The sequence below is a fragment of the Papio anubis genome, chromosome 13, assembly GCF_008728515.1.
Source record: "Papio anubis isolate 15944 chromosome 13, Panubis1.0, whole genome shotgun sequence".
In the NCBI taxonomy this organism is placed as follows: Eukaryota; Metazoa; Chordata; class Mammalia; order Primates; family Cercopithecidae; genus Papio; species Papio anubis.
Genome location: NC_044988.1, coordinates 63,558,076 through 63,578,814, shown reverse-complemented (window position 1 = coordinate 63,578,814; position 20,739 = coordinate 63,558,076). Strand labels below are relative to the sequence as shown.

At 43.0% G+C, this 20,739-nt stretch overlaps 1 protein-coding gene across 5 annotated transcripts in view; it reads right to left on the bottom strand.

Annotated features, from left to right (window-relative positions):
- RUSC2 (RUN and SH3 domain containing 2) overlaps nt 1–20,739 on the bottom strand; it is a 72,117-nt gene that overhangs the window by 28,134 nt on the left and 23,244 nt on the right. The window contains exon 1 of one of the 5 annotated variants that reach the window (XM_017949752.3): nt 13,686–18,628. The exons of the other annotated variants lie outside the window; for them this stretch is intronic. The gene's annotated coding sequence lies outside the window, so the exon portion shown is untranslated. Of the gene's footprint in view, nt 1–13,685; nt 18,629–20,739 lie in introns of those variants that run through there. 5 annotated transcript variants of the gene reach the window in all.

The following is a 20,739-nucleotide window of genomic DNA, read 5'->3' as shown; positions in this document are numbered from 1 at the left end:
TCTATAGAGACGAAAAGTAGATCAGTGGCTGCCAGAGGCTGGAGAGGCAGAGAGATGGGGAGTGCCTGCTAATGGGTGTGGGGTTTCTTTTGGGAATGATGAAATGTTCCAAAATTAGACTACAGTCATAGTTGCACAACTCTGTGAATATACTAAAACAATTGAATTGTATACTTTAAATGGTGAAATGTAGATATGTCAATTATATTTCAATAAAGCTGTTAAAAACAGTGGCAGCTGCTGTAGGAGCTTGAGTGGTATTGCTCAGATCCACAGAGGTCAAAGTCTTTGAGAACCCCATAACGGGGTATGGGTAAGAGGTGGAATGTCAGGGTACCAGAAAGCAGAGGATATCACTGCACGTCAATCCAAGGACATCAGAGTCAGAGAGTCCTCTCTTTCTTTTTTCAACACCAAATTCTTTTTTTTTTTTTTTTGAGTCTTGCTCTGTCACCCAGGCTGGAGTGCAGTGGCGTGATCTCGGCTTACTGCAACCTCCGCCTCCTGGGTTCAAGCGATTCTCGTGCCTCAGCCTCTTGAGTAGCTGGAATTACAGGCATGCGCCACTATGCTTGGCTATTTTTTGTATTTTTTAGTAGAGACGGGGTTTCGCCATGTTGCCCAGGCTGGTCTCGAACTCCTGAGCTTAAGCAATCTGCTTGCCTAGGCTTCCCAAAGTGCTAGGATTACAGGTGTGAGCCACCACACCCAGCCTTGACACCAAAATTCCTTAACAAATGGACTCTTAAAATTCTCTCTCTACTCTCTCCTTCATCGTTTCTTAACCACCAGAAATCTTTTTTCTTACAACATTTGAGCTGTGTGAAGCAGTTATAATTTTTTAACTTATAATATTGGAATCATCTGACACTATCAGCAGTCATCCTTTCCTATTCAACTCCTCTTTCCCTTTGGCTTTTCTTTTTTTTTGAGACATTTAAGACAGTTTCGCTCTGTCACCCAGGCTGGAGTGCAGTGGCTGACCCTGGTTCACTGTAACCTCCACTTCCCAGGTTAAAGTGATTCTCGTTCCTCAGCCTCCCAAGTAGCTGGCATTACAGGTGCATACCACCACAGCCAGCTATATTTTTGTGGTTTTGGTAGAGACAGGGTTTCTTTTTTTTTTTTTTTTTTCCTTTTTTTTTTTTTGAGATGGAGTCTGGCTCTGTGGCCCAGGCTGGAGTGCAGTGGCCGGATCTCAGCTCACTGCAAGCTCCGCCTCCCGGGTTTACGCCATTCTCCTGCCTCAGCCTCCTGCGTAGCTGGGACTACAGGCGCCCGCCACCTCGCCCGGCTAGTTTTTTTTTTTGTATTTTTTAGTAGAGACGGGGTTTCACCGTGTTCGCCAGGATGGTCTCGATCTCCTGACCTCGTGATCCGCCCGTCTCGGCCTCCCGAGACAGGGTTTCTTATAACATTTAAACATTATCCTTCGTGAATGAGATATCTGAGATTATAGGCACGTGCCATCATGCCGGCCCCTTTTGGCTTCTGTAAACCAATCCTCCTAGTTCTGCTTCTTAGATAATTCCTTCTTCGTTGTTTAATAAAACAATACCGGGCCCATATTTAAATGCAAATATACAGCAAGGTTCAGATCTGAAGTCTTTTCAATCTGAACAGTCTTTAGTATTTCCCATTATCTTTGCTGTTGATTTCCAAATCTTATATTCTTCCTGAACTTCCAGAATCAAATCTCCAATAGCCTATCAGATACTTACTATTACCTCAAATTCAACACATCTAAAACCAAATCAATTTTTAAAATTTCAAATTAGGTCTCTTTGGACTGCCTGTACTTGAAAATAAAAGAGTCATCTGGACTCTCTTTACATTCAGACAATTACCAAGTCATGCTGAGTCTTCCTTCCAATATTTCGGGCATTGACTTAATAATTTCTTTCTTTCTTTCTTTTTTTTTTTTTGAGACAGAGTCTTGCTCTGTTGCCCAGGCTAGAGCGCAGTGGCACGATCTCGGCTCACTGCAAGCTCCTTCTTCTGGGTTCACGCCATTCTCCTGCCTCAGCCTCCTGAGTAGCTGGGACTACAGGCGCCCGCCACCACACCTGGCTAATTTTTTTGTATTTTAGTAGAGACGGGGTTTCACTGTGTTAGCCAGGATGGTCTTGATCGCCCGACCTCATGATCCACCCGCCTTGGCCTCCCAAAATGCTGGGATTACAGGCATGAGCCACCATGCCCGGCCCAATAATTTCTTGTTTTTACTATGTTTCCACTACTATGCTAAACACTTACTTACATTATCTCATTTAATCCATATAACCACTCTCTAAGCTAGGTGTTATTATTCTTCATGAATGAGAAATCTGAGGCTCAGGGATATTAAATAATCTTCCCAATGTAACTCAGTCAGTAAATGTCTAAGCTGGCACTCAGATAAAAGACCTGTATGATTCCAGAGTCAGTATTCTTAACCACTTCCTCTATTGCCTCTCCAGTTCATATCCCCACTCTATCCTCCAAATTCAGGCCTGTATTACCTCTCCTCTGAGTTATATAGTCTTCAAACTTAGTTTTCTTTTTTTTTTTTTTTTTTTTTGAGAGGGAGTCTCGCTCTGTCACCCAGGCTGGAGTACAGTGGCGCGATCTCGGCTCACTGCAAGTTCCGCCTCCCGGGTTCACGCCATTCTCCTGCCTCAGCCTCCTGAGTAGCTGGGACTACAGGCGCCCGCCACCGCGCCCGGCTAATTTTTTTTTGTATTTTTAGAGACGGGGTTTCACCGTGGTCTCGATCTCCTGACCTTGTGATCCGCCCGCCTCGGTCTCCCAAAGTGCTGGGATTACAGGCGTGAGCCACCGCGCCCGGCCCTAACTTAGTTTTCTTACCTTCATTGTCTCTTGGTTCCCAGCTATCACATATACAGACACAAGAGTAATCTCCTCAACTTCCTTCAACAAGTCACTCTACTACTAAAATATCTTCAGTGGCTCCCTACTGTCTACAGGATAAATCCAAATTCTTTTTTTTTTTTTTTTGGAGACCGAGTCTTGCTCTGTCGCCCAGGCTAGAGTGCAGTGGTGCAATCTCAGCTCACTGCAAGCTCCGCCTCCCAGGTTCATGCCATTCTCCTGCCTCAGCCTCCAGAGTAGCTGGGACTACAGGCGCCCAACACCACCCTTGGCTAATTTTTTTGTATTTTTTAGTGGAGACGGGGTTTCACCGTGTTAGCCGGGATGGTCTAGATCTCCTGACCTTGTGATCCATCTGCCTCAGCCTCCCAAAGTGCTGGGATTACAGGTGTGAGCCACTGTGCCCAGCCCCAAATTCTTTAATGTGGCGTTCAAAGTTCCTTTCTACCGGCCAGGCGCAGTGGCTCACACCTGTAATCCCAGCACTTTGGGAGGCTAAGGCACACAGATCACTTGAGGTCAGGAGTTCGAGACCAGCCTGGCCAACATGGTGAAACCCTGTCTCTACAAAACACAAAAATTAGCCAGGCGTGGTGGTGTGTGCGTGTAATCCCAGCTGCTTGGAAGGCTGAGGCAGGAGAATTGCCATGAACCCAGGAGGCGGAGGTTGCAGCGAGCAGAGATTGTGCCACTGTACTCCAGCCTGGGTGACAGAGTGAGACTCAGTCTCAGAAAAAAACAAAAATAAAAAAACAACCAAAAACCCCAAAAGTTCCTTTCTACCTATCCAACCACACTGCCGTCACATGCCGAATATACCCTGAGTTTTGGCTTACTCACTGGGAAGGTATCTGGAATGTTCTCCCCATTCCCTCCCACCCTTCATTTTAAGGATGTGGCTCAAATTCTACCATATCTGAAAGCACTTTTCTTTCTCATGGAAATCATTCTCCTAAACTTCTTCAATACCAATTATATGTACAACTCATTTGGTATCAAGACTTGGCCATTTTATTATCTCTTAATGACAGTACACTTCTAGATGGTGGAACTGTGTCTTATACATTGATACGTAATTCTGAGCAAAGGGCCTTGGTACATAGTGGAGGACCAATGATGTCTGATAAACCTACTGAATGGCTGGCCGGGTGGGGTGGCTCACACCTGTAATCCCAGCATTTTGGGAGGCTGAGGTGGGCGGATTGCTTGAGCTTATGAGTCAAGACCAGCCTGCGCAACGTGGTGAAACCCCATCTCTATAAAAAATACAAAAATCAACTGGGTTTGCTGGTATGCACCTGTAGTCCTAGCTACTTGGGAGACTGAGGTGGGAGGAAGGCTTGAGCTCGGGAGGTAGAAGTTGCGGTGAGTGGAGATTGTGCCACTGCCCTCAAGCCTGGACAACAGAAAAAGGCCCAGTCTCAAAAACAAACAAAAACAAAGCTACTGAATGGATGGCAAGCACAGCAGGTGAAATGGAGCCCAGCTGGCTTTGAGAAGGTCAGCCTCTTCTGAGAATGGCATATTTGATGAAGAAGAAGAAGGTAAGGAAGAAGAAAAACTGAAAGCCAAGCCATAGTAAAGTGCTTAGTAAATAAATATTTAATGCCGAGATCTTAAACCCTTCATTACACTCCATGCTCATTCTGAGAATGGAAACATCACTGAGCAGCTATGTCTTCAGTCAGTACATTCCCTCCCATTTATATCCACAGTCATGACCCTGGAGCAAAGGCTGTACAGGTTGCAAAGTGCCAGCCTGACTATCACATCTAGTGTGTCAATAGGTTTATGTGGCTTGCACAGTAAAAATGCCATCATAAACATTAGCAAAGGCTGCAAAGTGACAGCCTGACTGTCACATCTAGTATGTCAATAGGTTTTATGTGCTTTGTATAGTAAAAATGCCACCATAAACATTTTGGAGATTTCTAGAAAAAAGTCTAGATTTCCATCTTGTCTTGCTTGAAAAAAAAAAAGAACTGGCTATACTAAGCCCTCATTCCTACATGATAACAATCAGCTGGAGCTGAGAAGTGGCTCCCCTCAATAGATGAGCATGTGACCTTCAGTTTGCCACGTTCCCACCACTCCTCATGGCAGCTGGTTCATTTTACTTATTTGCATTATTTGTCTGGCTCCTATAAGGCATCTGAGTTTGCAACTCTTGCCCCAGAATAACAGTTATCCATTTTCTTTATATCTCTACTCTCCTCGATTTGCCTCATATTTCCCCAATGATGTTCACTGCAATATTAGCTGCAACAGAGAAAAATTGAGAATATTCTAAGTATCCAATGAAAAAATGGCTAGTGAGCTACCCATGTAATGGAATATAATAGAACCATTAAAATTGTGTATACAAGGTATACACAATGGTATCGAAAAAGCCTTTTAAGCTAATTTATTTATTTTTTTTCTTTTTTAAACTTAAAAAAAAATTTTTTTTTTAAATTTATGTTTTTAGAGATGGGGGGTGTCATTATGTCAGCCAGGTCTGTCTCGAATTCCTGGCCTCAAGTGAGCCTCCCATTTTGGTCTTCCCAACTGCTGGGATTACAGGTATGAGCCACCATGCCCGGCCCTTTTAAGCTAATTTAAAAAGTAAAATATCAGTGCTTTGAGAGACTGAGGAGGGAAGACTGCTTGAGCCTAGAAGTTCAAGACCAGCCTGGGCAATAAAGCGAGACACTGTCAACACAAAAATTTAAAAATTGGCTGGATGTGGTGGCACATGCCTATGGTCCTAGCTACTTGGGAGGCTAAGGTAGGAGGCTGACTTGAACCCAAGAGTTTTGGGCTCCAGTGAGCTATGATAGCATCATTGCACTCCAGCCTGGGTGACAGAGCAAGACTCCATCTCAAAAAAAAAAGGATACCAAATCACATAAAGAGAATTCTGCTTCCCACATTATGGTAATCAAGACATTACAGGGCCCCTTTCACTGCAAAATATGTGAAATACGAGATCCTATATAATACATATATATATGTATTTTTTAAGGGAATAGGGTCTCACTCTGTCACCCAGGCTGGAGTGCAGTGGCCCAATCATAGCCCGCTGCAACCTTGAGCTGGGCTCAAGCAATTCTCCTGCCTCAGCTCCCACAAGTAGGTGGGACTACAAGCATGTGCCACCATGCCTGGCTAATGTTTAAATTTTTTGTAGAGATGGCATCTTGCTATGTTGCCCAGGCTGATCTTGAACTTCCAGCCTCAAGGAATCCTCCTGCCTCAGCCTTCCAAAGCGCTGGGATTATAGGCATGAGCCACAGTGCCTGGGCAATATATACTTTTAAAAGCATTTCAGGTCTCTCAGTATATAGGAGACATCTCTGTGACTACCCAATTCCCCAAAAAGAGAAAAATTCATGAGCTATGCAGTAAGCAATGGGGAGGACCAGGGTTCCCTGTGGGCCAATTCCCAGAGCATCACTGCAGCCAAGATGATAAGACTTGCGCCACTGGAAGACTTAGCCCCCTCAAGGGTGAGGGGGCTAAACCTGAGAGTTCTGCATTAAGCAGAAACAGGGAAGCCTGAAGGAAGTTCATCATGATCCACGGTAGGTGGTGTTCCACAGCTTTTGGTAGAAGCAGATATGAATTTTCTCTGGGGGAAAATATTTCCCAACCTAAGTCAACAGAATTCTCAAAATTAAAGAGCAACAAAAATTAGAATTAATGATCACAAAGATGCCATGAGCACATAACAGAGAAAACAATAAATAATATATTTAGATTGCAAGAACTTCAGATACCAAAAATGTCAGTTACAGAATATAAATCAGCTATGTGTGAAATGTTTTAAAAGATAAATCTCAAAGGTAAGTGAGTGGCAATGAATTATTAGAAATAACCAGGCAGATCTGAAAAAGAATGAAATATGTTTAGAAGTTAGAAAAACAATTATTAAAATAAAAACTCAGCCAGGTACAGTGACTTATACCTGTGATCCCAGCACTTTGGGAGGCTGAGGCAGGAGGATCACTTGAGGCCAGGAATTTGGTAAGAGCCTGGGCACCATAGCAAGACTCTGTCACTAGATACATACACATGTACATACATATGCAAGCAAGCAAGCAGAGTGTGGTGGTGTACACCTGTAGTCCCAGCTACTTAGAAGGCTGTAGTTAGAAGACTGCTTGAGCCTGGGAGATTGAGGCTAAAGTGAGCCATGAAAGTACCACTGCACTCCAGCCTGGGTGACACAGCGAGACCTTGTCTCAAAAAAGAAAAAAACAAAACAAAACAAAATGAAAGGACAAATTTAACACCAGAAAAGACGAAGTTGAAGTGAGAATTAGTGAACTGGAAGATCAATCTGAAGAAATCACATAGAACACAGCACGAAAAAACAGAGAACAGAAAAGTGAATGAGAAGTTAAGAGATAAGACAGAATAAAAATGTTTAATATACTTAGAATCTTTGGTAGAGAATCAAGGAGAGGTAATATTTGAAGAGATAATGACAGATAATATTTCAGAAGTTATTAGAAAACATGAATCCATGAATTCAGGAAGTAAAACTATCTCAGGATAAAGAATATCAGTAACAAGTATCTAAACTGTACATCAGTAAAAATTTTTTGTGTGGCTTTTATTTTGTTTTGAGACAGGGTCTCTCTTTCTTTTGCCCGGGCTGCAGTGGCACCATCCTAGCTTACTGCAACCTTGAACTCCTGGGCTTAAGTGATCTTCCTGCCTCAGCCCCCCAAAGCTCTGGAATTACAGGCATGAGCCACTGTACTCCGCCAAGTAAAATCTGAATGCAATAAATTTAACAGTTACAAAATGCGGTAATATCTGTTTGAGTGTTGTATGATCCTAGGCCTGTTATCTTGCCTTTCCCTGCCCCCATTTCCTGTAGAATGGTGATAAAAATACCACCAACTACATTAAGTGAATTAATATTATCAAGCACTTAAATTGTGCCTGACATATAGTAAATACCCAGTAAGTATAATACTATTATTAAGTGATAAGATGTTGGTTAATATTCCAAAACCCCCACAAAGGAGATTACACAACTGTGACCAAAATAGGTCGGTAACCTTAGAGAAACATGAAAAGACTGGATATGGATACCTTTCCCCACTCCTCAATCCCAGAATCCTCCAGAAGTCAGTAGTGATCTGGGCAGCTTTCCTAAGCAATAGAGAGATCCAGGAGTGCTCAAAATAAAGCAGGCATGAATATAAACATTGGTTACTGAGTCTTCCTGTGCCTGGACCAGGCTACTTTATGGGGAGTTGAAGGCTAGGGGGAAACATGCCCCCTACTATAGATCTGAACAGTGGTCTATTCAAAACAGTACGTGAAAATGCTCTGTCAACTGACCATTTTATAGAAATATAAAGCACTGTTATTACTCCAAAAAATGCTAGGAACTCACTCTGCATGGCCACCACCCAAGTAGCTGGGACTACAGGCACGTGCCATCACACCCAACTAATTTTTGTATTTCTTTTCTTTTTTTTGGTAGATAAGGTTTCATCATGTTGACCAGGCTAGTCTCAAACTCCCGAGCTCAAGCAATTTGCCCACCTAGACCTCCCAAAGTGCTGGGGTTACAGGCAGAAGCCACCACACCTGGCCTAAAAAATATGTTCAAAAGCTGGCTGAGGCTTGCTGAAGTGCAGTGATGCGATCTCAGCTCACTGCAACCTCCACCTCCCGGGTTCAAGCAATTCTCCTGCCTTAGCCGCCCGAGTAGCTGCGACTGCATGCGTGCACCACCACGCCAGGCTGATTTTGGTATTTTTAGTAGAGACGGGGTTTTGCCGTGTAGGCCAGGCTGGTCTTGAACTTCTGGCCTCAGGTGATCCGCCTGCCTCGGCCTCCCAAAGTGCTGGGATTACAGGCATGAGCCACCATGCTCGACCAAAAATTCTTTTTCAAGGAAAAAAAAAAAATTGGGATGTTGGTTAAAGTTTGTGGAAGAAGTAATTAGACTCCCAGTCCTCACCAACAACCCCATACTGTCAGGAGACCACTGGTCTCCTGCTCTTCAAGATTACTGGAGATTTATTTCTGGAGAAACTTGAGTGGAACTGCATTCGACTCAGGAAAACAAGGCATGGAAGAAAGCATGATGAGGGGCCAATCTGAAAACTGGGGGGTTAAGTGAAAATCTCCAAAGAATTGCTAGACTTCTTTCTTCTGTTTCAGGATAATACCAACAGCCAGACTTATTTATCCCACTCTAACCCTGGTAGATTATTCCTCTGCAGAAACTGACCTACCTCAGAGAAAAGAATGTCAAATTCTCTGGGGGTTTCCCCACACAAAAAAAGGCCAGCCTGTTGCACCTGCCCACCAGACAAGTTTGCCAGTTGATATATCTTTCCACTCTCACAGAACCTCCAGTGTTTTTAAATGGCTCATTTTTAAATCAGTAGCCAAGGGATTACCAGACTTTTGAGGACAGCCTCCAACAGAAAACAAAGAGTACAACAAAAACATAAAATAGGAGTCTAGGAGAAACACAACGCAGAACAAAACAAGACAAAACCCAACACATGAGGTCATTTTGTCACTTTATTGATGATGCTACTTTTGAATTAGCCCTTCGTTAAGATAGTATCTGTCAGGTTTCTAAATTGTAAAGTGATTTTCTCATCTAATTAATAAGCAATCTATGGAGAGATTACTCTTAGATTAGGTAAATAACCTGTTCCCCATCAAACTTTCATCCAATCATTTTAGCATCCATTGATGAGTTTCATCTGAATCAGATATTTACTATGATGGTTGAAAAATGACAGGTTTGTTTTGTTTTGTTTTGTTTTTTTGAGGCAGAGGCACACCCTGTTGCCCAGGCTGGAGTGCAGTGGTGCAATCTTGGCTCACTGCAACCTCCGTCTCCCACAGCCTTCTGAGTAGCTGGGATTACAGGCGTGTGCCCCACGCCTAGCTAATTTTTTGTATTTTTAGCAGAGACAGGGTTTCACCATGTTGGCCAGGCTGGTCTCAAACTTCTGGCCTCAAGTGATCCACCCACCTCAGCCTCCCAAAGGGCTGGGATTACAGGCATGAGCCACTGTGCCTGGCCAAAAAATGACAATTTTCTATTATTCCTTCTACATTTATTAATTGGCATTCTAACATAAAAAAGATTTCCCGGCTGGGCTCGGAGGCTCACGCCTGTAATCCCAGCACTTTGTGAGGCCGAGGTGGGCGGATCACGAGGTCAGGAGATCGAGACCATCCTGGCTAACATGGTGAAACCCTATCTCTACTAAACATACAAAAAATTAGCCCGGCGAGGTGGCGGGCGCCTGTGGTCCCAGCTACCTGGGAGGCTGAGGCAGGAGAATGGCGTGAACCCAGGAGGCGGAGCTTGCAGTGAGCTGAGATTGCATCACTGCACTCCAGCCTGGGTGAGAGCGAGACTCCATCTCAAAAAAAAAAAAAAAAAGATTTCCCTTTTCCTTCCTTTCTTAATTTATTGATTTAGTATAAATATGGACTTCTGGATTTTAAAAAAGTCAGTGGGTTATAATTCATTACTGATTTTGACGTTCAGACTGCCCCAGATTTGGCACTATTTGGCTTAATCTTTTATTTAATTTTTTTTTTTTTGAGATGGAGTCTCCCTCTGTTGCCCAGGCTGGAATGCAGTGGCCCTATCTCGGCTCACTGCAACCTCCACTTCCCGGGCTCAAGCCATTCTTCCACCTCAGCCTCCTGAGTAGCTGGGACTACAGGCACACACCAACACGCCTGGCTAATTTTTGTATTTTTTGTAGAGACAAGGTTTCACCATGTTGCCCAGGCTGGTCTCAAACTCCTGGGCTCAAGGATCCAGCCACCTCAGCCTCCCAAAGTGCTGGGATTTTAAGCATGAGCCACCACGCCCAGCCACTATTTGGCTTTTTTTTTTTTTTTTTTCATTGTGAAGACCTTTATTGCTGTGTATGAATTTTTAAAAGCTAACTACTTATTTTGGAATAATTTAGATTTATAAAAAGTTGAAAATATAGTTCAGAGTTCCTGTACGTCCTTCAACCATTTCCCCTAATGTTACCATCTTACATAATCAAGGTACCTTTGTTAAAGCAATTAACATTGAGAACATTACAATTAACTGAACTTACAGACTTTATTTGAATGTGGCTGGTTTTTTCATGTATGTCCTGTTATTTAGCTTTATAAAAAACAAAACATTATAATTTTATAAAACATATAAGCTAATTGAAAACAAAGTCACCCTCACAAAAGATATGCAGATGTATACTGCAGGCTGCAGATAAACAGTTCAGGCCGGGCGCGGTGGCTCACGCCTGTAATCCCAGCACTTTGGGAGGCTGAGGCGGGCGGATCACGAGGTCAGGAGATCGAGACCATCCTGGCTAACACGGTGAAACCCCGTCTCTACTAAAAATACAAAAAATTAGCTGGGCGTGGTGGCGGCGCCTGTAGTCCCAGCTGCTCAGGAGGCTGAGGCAGGAGAATGGCGTAAACCCGGGAGGCGGAGCTTGCAGTGAGCTGAGATCGCGCCACCACACTCCAGCCTGGGTGACAAAGCAAGACTCCGTCTCAAAAAAAAAAAAAACAACAAAAAAAAAAACCAGTTTAGATGCTGTTAATAAGTATAGCTTAGCAGAGAAAAGTTTTGCATTTCCCACAATCAAGACAGTGAGTAGTTTTGGGAACTGTCCAAGAAGGTAATTTTTAGCAAAAGTAAGCAGTACTAAACAACAGACAGGACTGTATGATTTTAGTACACTTTTGTGGCTGGTCTTCCCAATAATCACTCTGCTGACCTTTCACCTCAGTACACTAGGGACAGAAGTGGACTGAAATCATACAAATCTTTGGAAATCAACAGAAGGTACTTTTGTTTGTGCTGACTTACTTGGGTATCCTCTCCAACAGCGACAACCTCAGTTAGGGTAATTCCTTTTGGCTAAATTTTCACCTCAGACTGCGTGATTGATTCCAGTAGCAAAGGTTGGAAATGCTCAAACCATAACAAATCAAAGTAAATTCTTACATACTGTACTCTATTCTCTGATCTAGAATTATCCTGAGGCTATCAATTAATATCATCTTGAGGCAATTAATCAAGCAAGTAATCCAGCCACAAGCATCTACTGTACTCTTCCTGTGTATAAGGAGCTATGCTGGATGTTCAGGGGTAACAGCCCAATTTGAGGGGCTCATAATTTCGTTATGATTGCCAGTATGCCTCTGGAGAAGGCCGAAACAGTAAAAAGAAAGTTTCAGGATGTAAGGGTTAGAGCAATGCTTTTAATTTTTCAGCCCCAATACATAAAACAGCTACCCTGGTTGAAGCAGAGGAGGCCTAATGCCCCATGCACTCCAATTCCCTCTCCTCACTGTGGGGGCCCCTAAAGGCACCTCCAGGGGACCCTAGGCAAAGGCAGAACTGACCATGGTTTGTTGGGAGTTAGAGATAATGGGGAGTTAAATAAATAATTAACTGACAGAAACATCTCTCTTTTTTCATGCCTCCCAAATCAAATATTTGTAAATAGATGTTGATTAACTTCACTAATAGCAAACCTAACTTCCCAGAACAGAAACAAAACTTTGTACATGAATTTGGAAAGTCAGCTTGCATAACTACCCTCCACCCCTGCCATAAGATTAGATGGAGGCTCTGAGTTTCCTACAAGACAAGTACTTCTCTGTGAAATGTGTGACAGAGGCTCAAAGAATTTGGAGATTTCAGAACTGGTGGTAACAGCGATTCCTGTGGGTATCTAGGACTGAACTGTAAAGAGAGAATAAACAAGTTGTTAGATGCTGAGAGCACCTGGCTATGGCATCAGGAGTCTGATTCCATAAATGGAATAGCAGCCAACGCCCAGAAGGTCATCTGTCTTTCCTCCAAGTAGAGTGTAGCTGCTGCTAGCTGAGGAGGCCGCTGTTTCTAACTCGTATCATGTTATTTTGGACTCCAAGTGAGGCCAGACAGCATGCTGGGAGTGTGTTGGAAGGGGCCTAGCCTGAAGGGCTGTCCCAGACACACCAGTTGCTGCCTTATTAGGCTTCCTTAATATAGAGTCCTCTTTCGAAGCACAGAACTTGGTTTGCTTTTGGCTTCTCACATATGTTGTAGAAAAGTTCAGCTAAATGTCCACCCCCAAAAGTCAAAGACAAACATTCCAGAAGAGGCTTGGCTCTGAAGTAGAATGGGCTTAGCAGCCTAAAAGGTAAAAGGCCCCAAGCACCCAAGGCCCCAGTTCAATAAATGCAGACTGCAGCATTCGGAACGTATACCCAAGAAAAGAATACGCTAAAGCCACTGAACCTCACTGAGCTGAAAGGGTTGCTTTTCTTTATTCCATAAAAATCTGATGATAATAAGCCTAGCTTTGCCCCTAGGGTCTCTCTATGCTCAAAAGGGATTCAATCTAGAAAACAAAAAATTATTTTCTTCTGCTGATCCAGCCAGCAAAAGTATATACCTTTCTCCATTAGGCCAACCATTTGATTCCCTCCTTAACTCAACCTGTAGCACCTGTTTGGAAGCAGTGGGCTCAATCAGATGACCTCTTAAGGTCCTTTTCAGGTCTAATTATAACCTAAGCCAAATTAAAATCTGGAGCCCAAGGGAAGGTTCCTATGCAGTGTGTTAAAAAAAAAAAAAACAAAAACAAAACCTCCTGCATTCCAACATGAATACAAATACACATAAACACCCCTATACTCCCAGGTGCCTGGCTTCTAACTGCTAGCTGTAAGTCTCTAGAGATTGGGATTTTGTTGTAAACCCTATTTCTTTTGAGGATGTATTAGGGGGAGAGAGGAAGACTACAGGGAATTAGGAAAGATTTGGTTCCTACCTTGATAGACCGAGTTCTTCAGATGAGGCGATGGAGAATGCAGCAGTGAGTAAGGCCCACAGGCTAAAGCCTCCCAATGCTAGGTGTAGGTGAGCAGCAAGGGAGCCACCAAGACCAGAGACAGTGTACAAGGGGTGGATGCTGAAAGCCTCAGCACAGACTGCTTTGCTTGGAGGATGGCTCTCAAGCGTGTATTTGCAGGAGCAAGTTAGCTGGAACAAAAAAGGCCCCTATGCTGCTCTTTGATTGCTCAGTGTGGTCAGTCCTTTGGCTATGTGGGCAGCCCTCTGGCTATCCCTTTTAGCTCCTGGGCTAAAAGGAAGCAAAATCAGAGTGTACTGTGCTCCCCCACCCCACAGGCAATGGACTGAAGCATGCCAGCTAGGAAGCTGCTATCCAATCAGAATGCCCAAAGCTGTAAATAAAAGGCCACATATGCACGGTAGAGTAGGCTATGAGAAGAATCTAGATTGAATTACAGAAGCCAGTTGTGGGGCCAGGGTGGAGAGGTTGGAAAAAGAGAGGGGGGAAGCCTAGTTGTCCTTCAAGGAATCTTTTTATTCAAATACACCCCCCTCCCTCAGCGTGACTGCCAGAGCCATCAAAGCCTTGTTCCCCTGGGGAACCAGGTTCCAATCTGGCCATGTTCTCCACAGAGAAGTCATGGTCTGAGACTCCTCAGGCAGCGTCAAAGCCTTTCCCCGGAGGCATCTCATCTTCCAGGAGGCTTGCCCTGCTAGTCTCTGGAATCCAGCTCACCGTGCACGGTAAGCGCACTGGGACTGGCTCACTCGCAGGTGGCAGCAAAAACCATTTGTGTACCAGTAACTGTTGCTTTAGTTGTAGGGCTAAAGTGAGAGTAACTTATATATTTTTGTTTACTTAAGCCCCCAAATTTAAAAAGCAGGTAGCCGAAGCCTGGCCTGGGTCCTGAGTATTCAGCAGCCTAGGTTCTATAATGATTCACAACATGGATTTTGGTGTTAAGACAAGTCTGGGTCCAACTCTGACACATTACTTGCCAGCTGTGGAATTCTGGGTGGTCACTCAACCTCACTAAACTTCACCTTCCTCATTTGTAAGACTGTCATATTTTCCCTGAAAAGCTTGAAGTAAAAATAAGACATTGTACATAAAGTACCCAACACATGGTAGATGCTTAGTAATAAGTCATTATTATTACTATATCTTTGGCAGATGACCAGTGGAGCTCTTTCCTCTCCCCTGTTCCAATTTCCCAGAAAATCTAAAGGCTTCAGGTCAGGGAAGTGGCAGGCAAAATCTCTACAAGAGCCAAAGGAAATGGAAGGGTCACATTCCTTTTTTTCCTCCCCTATGCTAGGACGGACTCAGTCATCCTGTCTGTGCCCATCATACTCTAGGCTGGTAGGCTGGCCCTGGGAGCCTCAGGGCTCTCCAAAACCAAAGATACTAATCCACCTCTAGTATTACCTGTTGTAGGGCATGCTTCTACACTGATGGTGCTTCTGCTGGGGCCCCAGATCATATCCCAGTAGGTGAAGGGGAGAGAGTGTGATCCCAAGTTGGCAGGATAGGTTTTGTCCAGGCTGTTGTCTGACCATCACAGCTGCCTGTGAGGCCTATGGGTTAATAATAGCAACTGTGATGCCAATGGATTAAGACAGAACTGTAGGAGGTGTTTATTTTTACACTCTGGCGTCAGTATCAAGTTCTACTGGTTACTGCCCAAATCTAGGGCAGCTTCCTGCTCCAGGAGTGGCCTCAGGCTTCTCCAGGTTGCTAAGTTGGATTCTATAGGAAGCAAGTCTTGTTGAAAACAGTTCAGCATTAAACAGGACAGGGAAGACGAAAGGGAACAAACAGAGCTTTCATATGTCCAGCTGTCTAGCACCAAACCTCTGGGACCAGGTGGACCTCAAGTTGAAAGCTGTTGCTCATAGTACTCTCTTGAGACAGGCAGGCCCTGTTGTTCTGGACAGGGTACACACATACACACACACAAATTGGCTGCATTGAAATAATCTGAATAAAAACAAAGAAAGACTGCCACTCAGCTACCCAGAAGCTCAGCCTTATCAGTCATAAGTCCCAAACTAGAGCATTGAGTGCTGACGTTGTAAAGAAAAAGAGAAAGCCTATTTGGGAGGGTTTTATAGGAATTTGAGACAGAGGCTGGGTTAGGCCAGTCCTCAACCAATTTGTATGGTTTTTAGCATGTACATCAAATTTCTTGAAGATCTGCCATCAGAGATTTTTTCCTAGACATGACACACTAGGATAGAAATCTCACTGGGCCAGGAGCTGTGCCTAGATAATCTCCTGAAAGCTTCTTCATCCCTGCAAGACCTAGAGACTGGGGTCACAGGGACTTTATACTTTGACTACAGTATCTGGAACTCTGTGGACATCCCACTAACCTCCCTGAAAGGCAGCTCCTGCCAGAGTGTCTACTTGCCCCCTCAGGCAGACAGGAGCATGAGGAGGCTGACAGCTGGAAAGCTGATGTAAATAGATGTAGACTAGCTTACTCTGGAGTCAGGAGCAGAGCAGACTGCTGTGGAATGACAAAAATGTACCACTCACCAGGTAGGAATGCCAAAGTGCAAACAAAACAGCCAAGCAGCCAAGCACACAGGAACAGTGACTCTGTCATCTTCCTGCAATCGTAGGTCATCGTCAGTGACACAACATGTTAATACCTTAAGAAGCCAGGGTGCTGGCAAAAAGGTAGGCTGGTGAGGGACTCATTTAATACATTTTTTCCCTGTCATTCAAGGATGATCCACTCGGTCATCAGAACAACAGTGCAGCCTTAGAAACAACCAGATTTGATCACTAGTGATAAAGGAGTTTGATCTTAGCTCCATCTGGAAACTACTCATGCCTAGGATAGTGGTAGGATGCCCAAAGACAGGAACACTGCTTTCATTCTTGGGTTTTCCTCCAACTTGCTAGGTCATCTGGGGCAGGGTACCTGTTCTCTCAAAGCTCTGTATTTGCCATCTAGTAAAAGGACTAACTGTATCCATCTTCTGGTGTGTGGTAGGAAAAAATATTTGAAAAATAAAAAGAATAAGGGAAATGTAAATGCTGTAGTCTTTGGACTAAAGTATTTCAGAAATATAATGGTCATCCATGCATGCAGGTAGAGCGCCCTGGCCTTCTCCTGTGTCCTCCCTCTTCTAGGGTCACAGTGGCCGCATTAGGAAGTGGGCCTGGTCTGTGCCCAGAGATGCAGTGCCCTTCTTTCAGGCCTATAATCCCCACCTATGGTTTAAGGAACAGATGAAATAGGAATATGCTTACCTAGATGTAAGGTATTAATTTCCACTAACTTATAATAAGGAATTTAGAAATATGCAAGCAAAAGAAACAATTTCACTTACTCCCTTGTCTAGCTAGGAGCCACAAAGCTAATTCTCCCCTGTTTGTGGGCCCAGGACACTGATCTGGGGCCTGTATCCCACTGATGTGGCATTCAGCAGCAGGACTCACTGGAATGTAGCCTAAAAGGCCTGAGAGAGCAACATTAATGAGGGATGTATTCTACTGCTCAGTTAGAACAAAGGCGATACTGTATTCTAAACCCAACACAAGACTTCACTCTTTCTAGCCCAGCAATCCCTCAGTATTGGGTTAGTTTGCCAGGTCTCCGGAACTCCTGAAGAGGAGAACTAGAAATCTATTCTTTGTTGATGGTGACACCTCTTTTTCTGTAAGTCTCTACCCTGGGATTTAAAACAGATGTTCAAACCTCCTGCAGCCTCTGGTGAGACCCACTTCCTTTCAGAGAAGGGGCCTCAAAATCAGGGATCAGCAAAATCTTTCTGTAAAGATTTCGGCTTTGTGGGCCGTATAGTACTGCCACATCTTTGTAAAACTTTTTTTCTTGTGAATTTACAATTTATAATTGTATATATCTATGGAGCACAAAGTGATACTATGATTTATGAATATCATGTGGAATAATTAAATTAAATTAAGCTAATTAACATATCCATTGCCTCAAATACTTATCTTCTTTTGGTGAGAATACTTGAAATTTACTTTCTTAGCAATTCCCTTTTAAAAAAACAAACAAACAACAACTCTTTAAAAATGTAAAAGCCATTCTCAGCTTGTGGACCATACAAAAACACCCTGGCAGAGACCATAATTTGCTGATTGACTCCTACTCTAGACTTTAAAGGCCTCTCTATTCAAGGTCTATATCTTAAAATTCTGACCCTGGTGGGCCTGCCTAGAGATCCTCTTTCCACGGGGCTGACACAGTTCTCAGAGGCAACTCCCCTCTGAGGAACCACTGAGGAATGTGAAGGAAGAATCCTGAGGTTATTTGTATTGGAGCTGACAGACTGGCTAATTTCCCTCACATAAAACACTTCAAAAGCATCTATAGGATTTAGCTTATTGCATTATCATTCTGGAGTGTAGAATGAACCATAAACCATCTTTATCTTTCTGTTTCTGCTTAATACTATCCCATGCCTCTATGAGGCCTTTTTTTTTTTTCCCTTCTCCCAGGTTCCAAATCCACACTTGAATTGGCTCAGGCCTGAACTCACTCCCCATTCTATATGTGGTATGGCTGTGGATAGCAAGGAAACTATCAACAGACAGATGGATTTGGACACAGTAAATATGGATGAGAGGCATGAGAGTAGGGGTGAGTTCATTTTGAGCAAAGATTTAGGGCTGACTTTAATCTAGGCACCATCACAAATAGTTACAGGTTCTATAAACAGGTGGCAAACTGCTATAGAAGCATCCTAAGAATGATGTAGAAATGGTTAGGAATCTTTGTAGTTATACCTCCCCGCACACCAGAAGCTAGAAGAAACGAGTTATTGCTAAATTGTAATTCTTCTAATATTATTAGCGATTATTTATTATCTACTATGTTACTCACCATGCTAGATGTTTGTCATAAGAGCATTTCCTTTTTTTTTTTTTTTTTTTTTGAGACAAGAATCTCGCTCTGTCGCTCAGGCTAGAATGTGGTGGTGTGATCTCGGCTCACCACAACCTCTGCCTCCCATGTTCAAGTGATACTCATGCCTCAGCTACCCAAGTAGCTGAGATTAGAGGTGTGAGCCACCACACCCAGCTAATTTTTGAAGTTTTAGTAGAGATGGAGTTTCCCCATGTTGGCCAGGCTGTTCTCAAACTCCTGGCCTCAAGTGATCCTTCCACCTCAGCCTCCCAAAGTGCTGGAATTATAGGTGTGAATCACTATGTCCAGCCCATAAATGCATTTCTAATCCTCATGATAACCGTGCAAAGTAGATATTATCATCTCTATTTTACAGTTGAGGAAACTGAGGATCTTGCAGAGATAAACTTTATCTAAGATCACAGAGCCAGAAAGTAGAGGAGTTGGGCTTGCAATTTTTGTCTGACTCAATCCAAAGCCCTTGCTCTTTCTACTATAATATACTGCTAATATCCTTGATAGAGAAAAACAATAAGCAAATCCCTTAATTTGGGTCTTGTTTGACTTTGTTCCAAAGAGCAGCAATCGATGATGTTAGCTGTGGGCTTGAAAAAAAAAAAAAATAGCAGCAATCTATTGGTCTGCCTTTTTCTATACTCTGAATATTAATGAATGACAAAGTAGTAAAAATCACAAGTATGACACTTTTACATGGTAGTGATTCAGGTCAAATGAATACAGCTATATTCCTATCAAAGCTGGAGATGTACATGAGCTAACACTTGGTTATTCTTTACAAGAAAACAGGATTATTTTTAATGTTAAATCTTTGCTTCGTAGCCAAATAAGTCTCTTTTCAACAGTGGTATTGTGTATCTTTGTGTGAACTGTTATTTTGTAAATAATTTAGCTGAATTAAATTAGTTCCCCACCTTCCCAGGTCCCAGATTATTAGTTGCCAATCAAATATCTGTTCTCCCTTTATCTTTCAAATTAACAGAACCCTGATATTTGGCTGGGTACAATGCTGTCCAAGTAAAATTCCACATTTCTCCCTCCCTTGCAAGTAAGGGTGACCATTTGACCAAGTTATGGTGGAATTGCTGTGTGCAACTTCTGGGTAGTCTCTTTATGATGAACAGGGTGCATCCTTCTTCCTCCTTTCCTCCATCCTGCTGCTAGGAAGGTAGGTGTGATGACTAGAGCTATAGTAGGTCATCTTGTGCCATAAGGATGGCCTAGAGATAGCTGAGCAAAAAACTGGAAAGGGTGTGGGTCTCTAATGACTGTGGAGCTGCCATACTAGCCCAGGACTGTCTACCTCTGTACTTCAGTTGTTGATGAGAGGAAAAAAACCCTCCATCTTATTTAAGTCACCAATGGTGGGTTTCTGTTACTCATATCTATTGCTACTTTATACATCCTACCACATTCTCCATCCCTACTGCTACTAAAGACCAGCCTATATTTATTACTTATCTAAGTTCCTACATCAACCTCTAACCTGGTTTTCCTTCCTAGAATCATCTTAATAGACATCAAATGAAGTGTACTTATATCACTCTTATGCTGAAAAACCCGTCAAAAGCTTTCCATAAAATCCAGATTCCCTAAAGGTATATTCTAGCTTTGATAAATCACCTCTTCACTCTCATCTTTTGCCCTGTAGTCATACTGTCAACTCGGATCAGCTCGGTACTGATTGGAACACTGCCCCTCCATTTGTCTAACTCCTAATCATCCTTTAGGTTTTTAGCTAAAATATTCCGAATCCAATGGCCCTTCCCAGACTACTGGCTATATTTTCTCAAAGCACCTTGCACTTCTCTATATTGTGTTTTATACTTGTTCATTTGGCTTCTAACACTAGGCAGCAAGTTTCATGGGGCAGGAACCCTGTCTACCATTATTTGTTGGTGTACACTTAGAACCTAGCAGTGTCTGGGATACATAGATTAATATTTTCAAATGAATTAATGAAATTTTCAAGAGGGCAGCCAAGCAGTATGTAGCAAAATTTGAAATAAGCATACTCTCTAGTCTACTTCTATCAAATATATTTAAAAGAAGTAACATTATAAAGACACATAAAGTTATATATATATGAATGAATGTTTGTTGAAGCACTATTTACAAAAG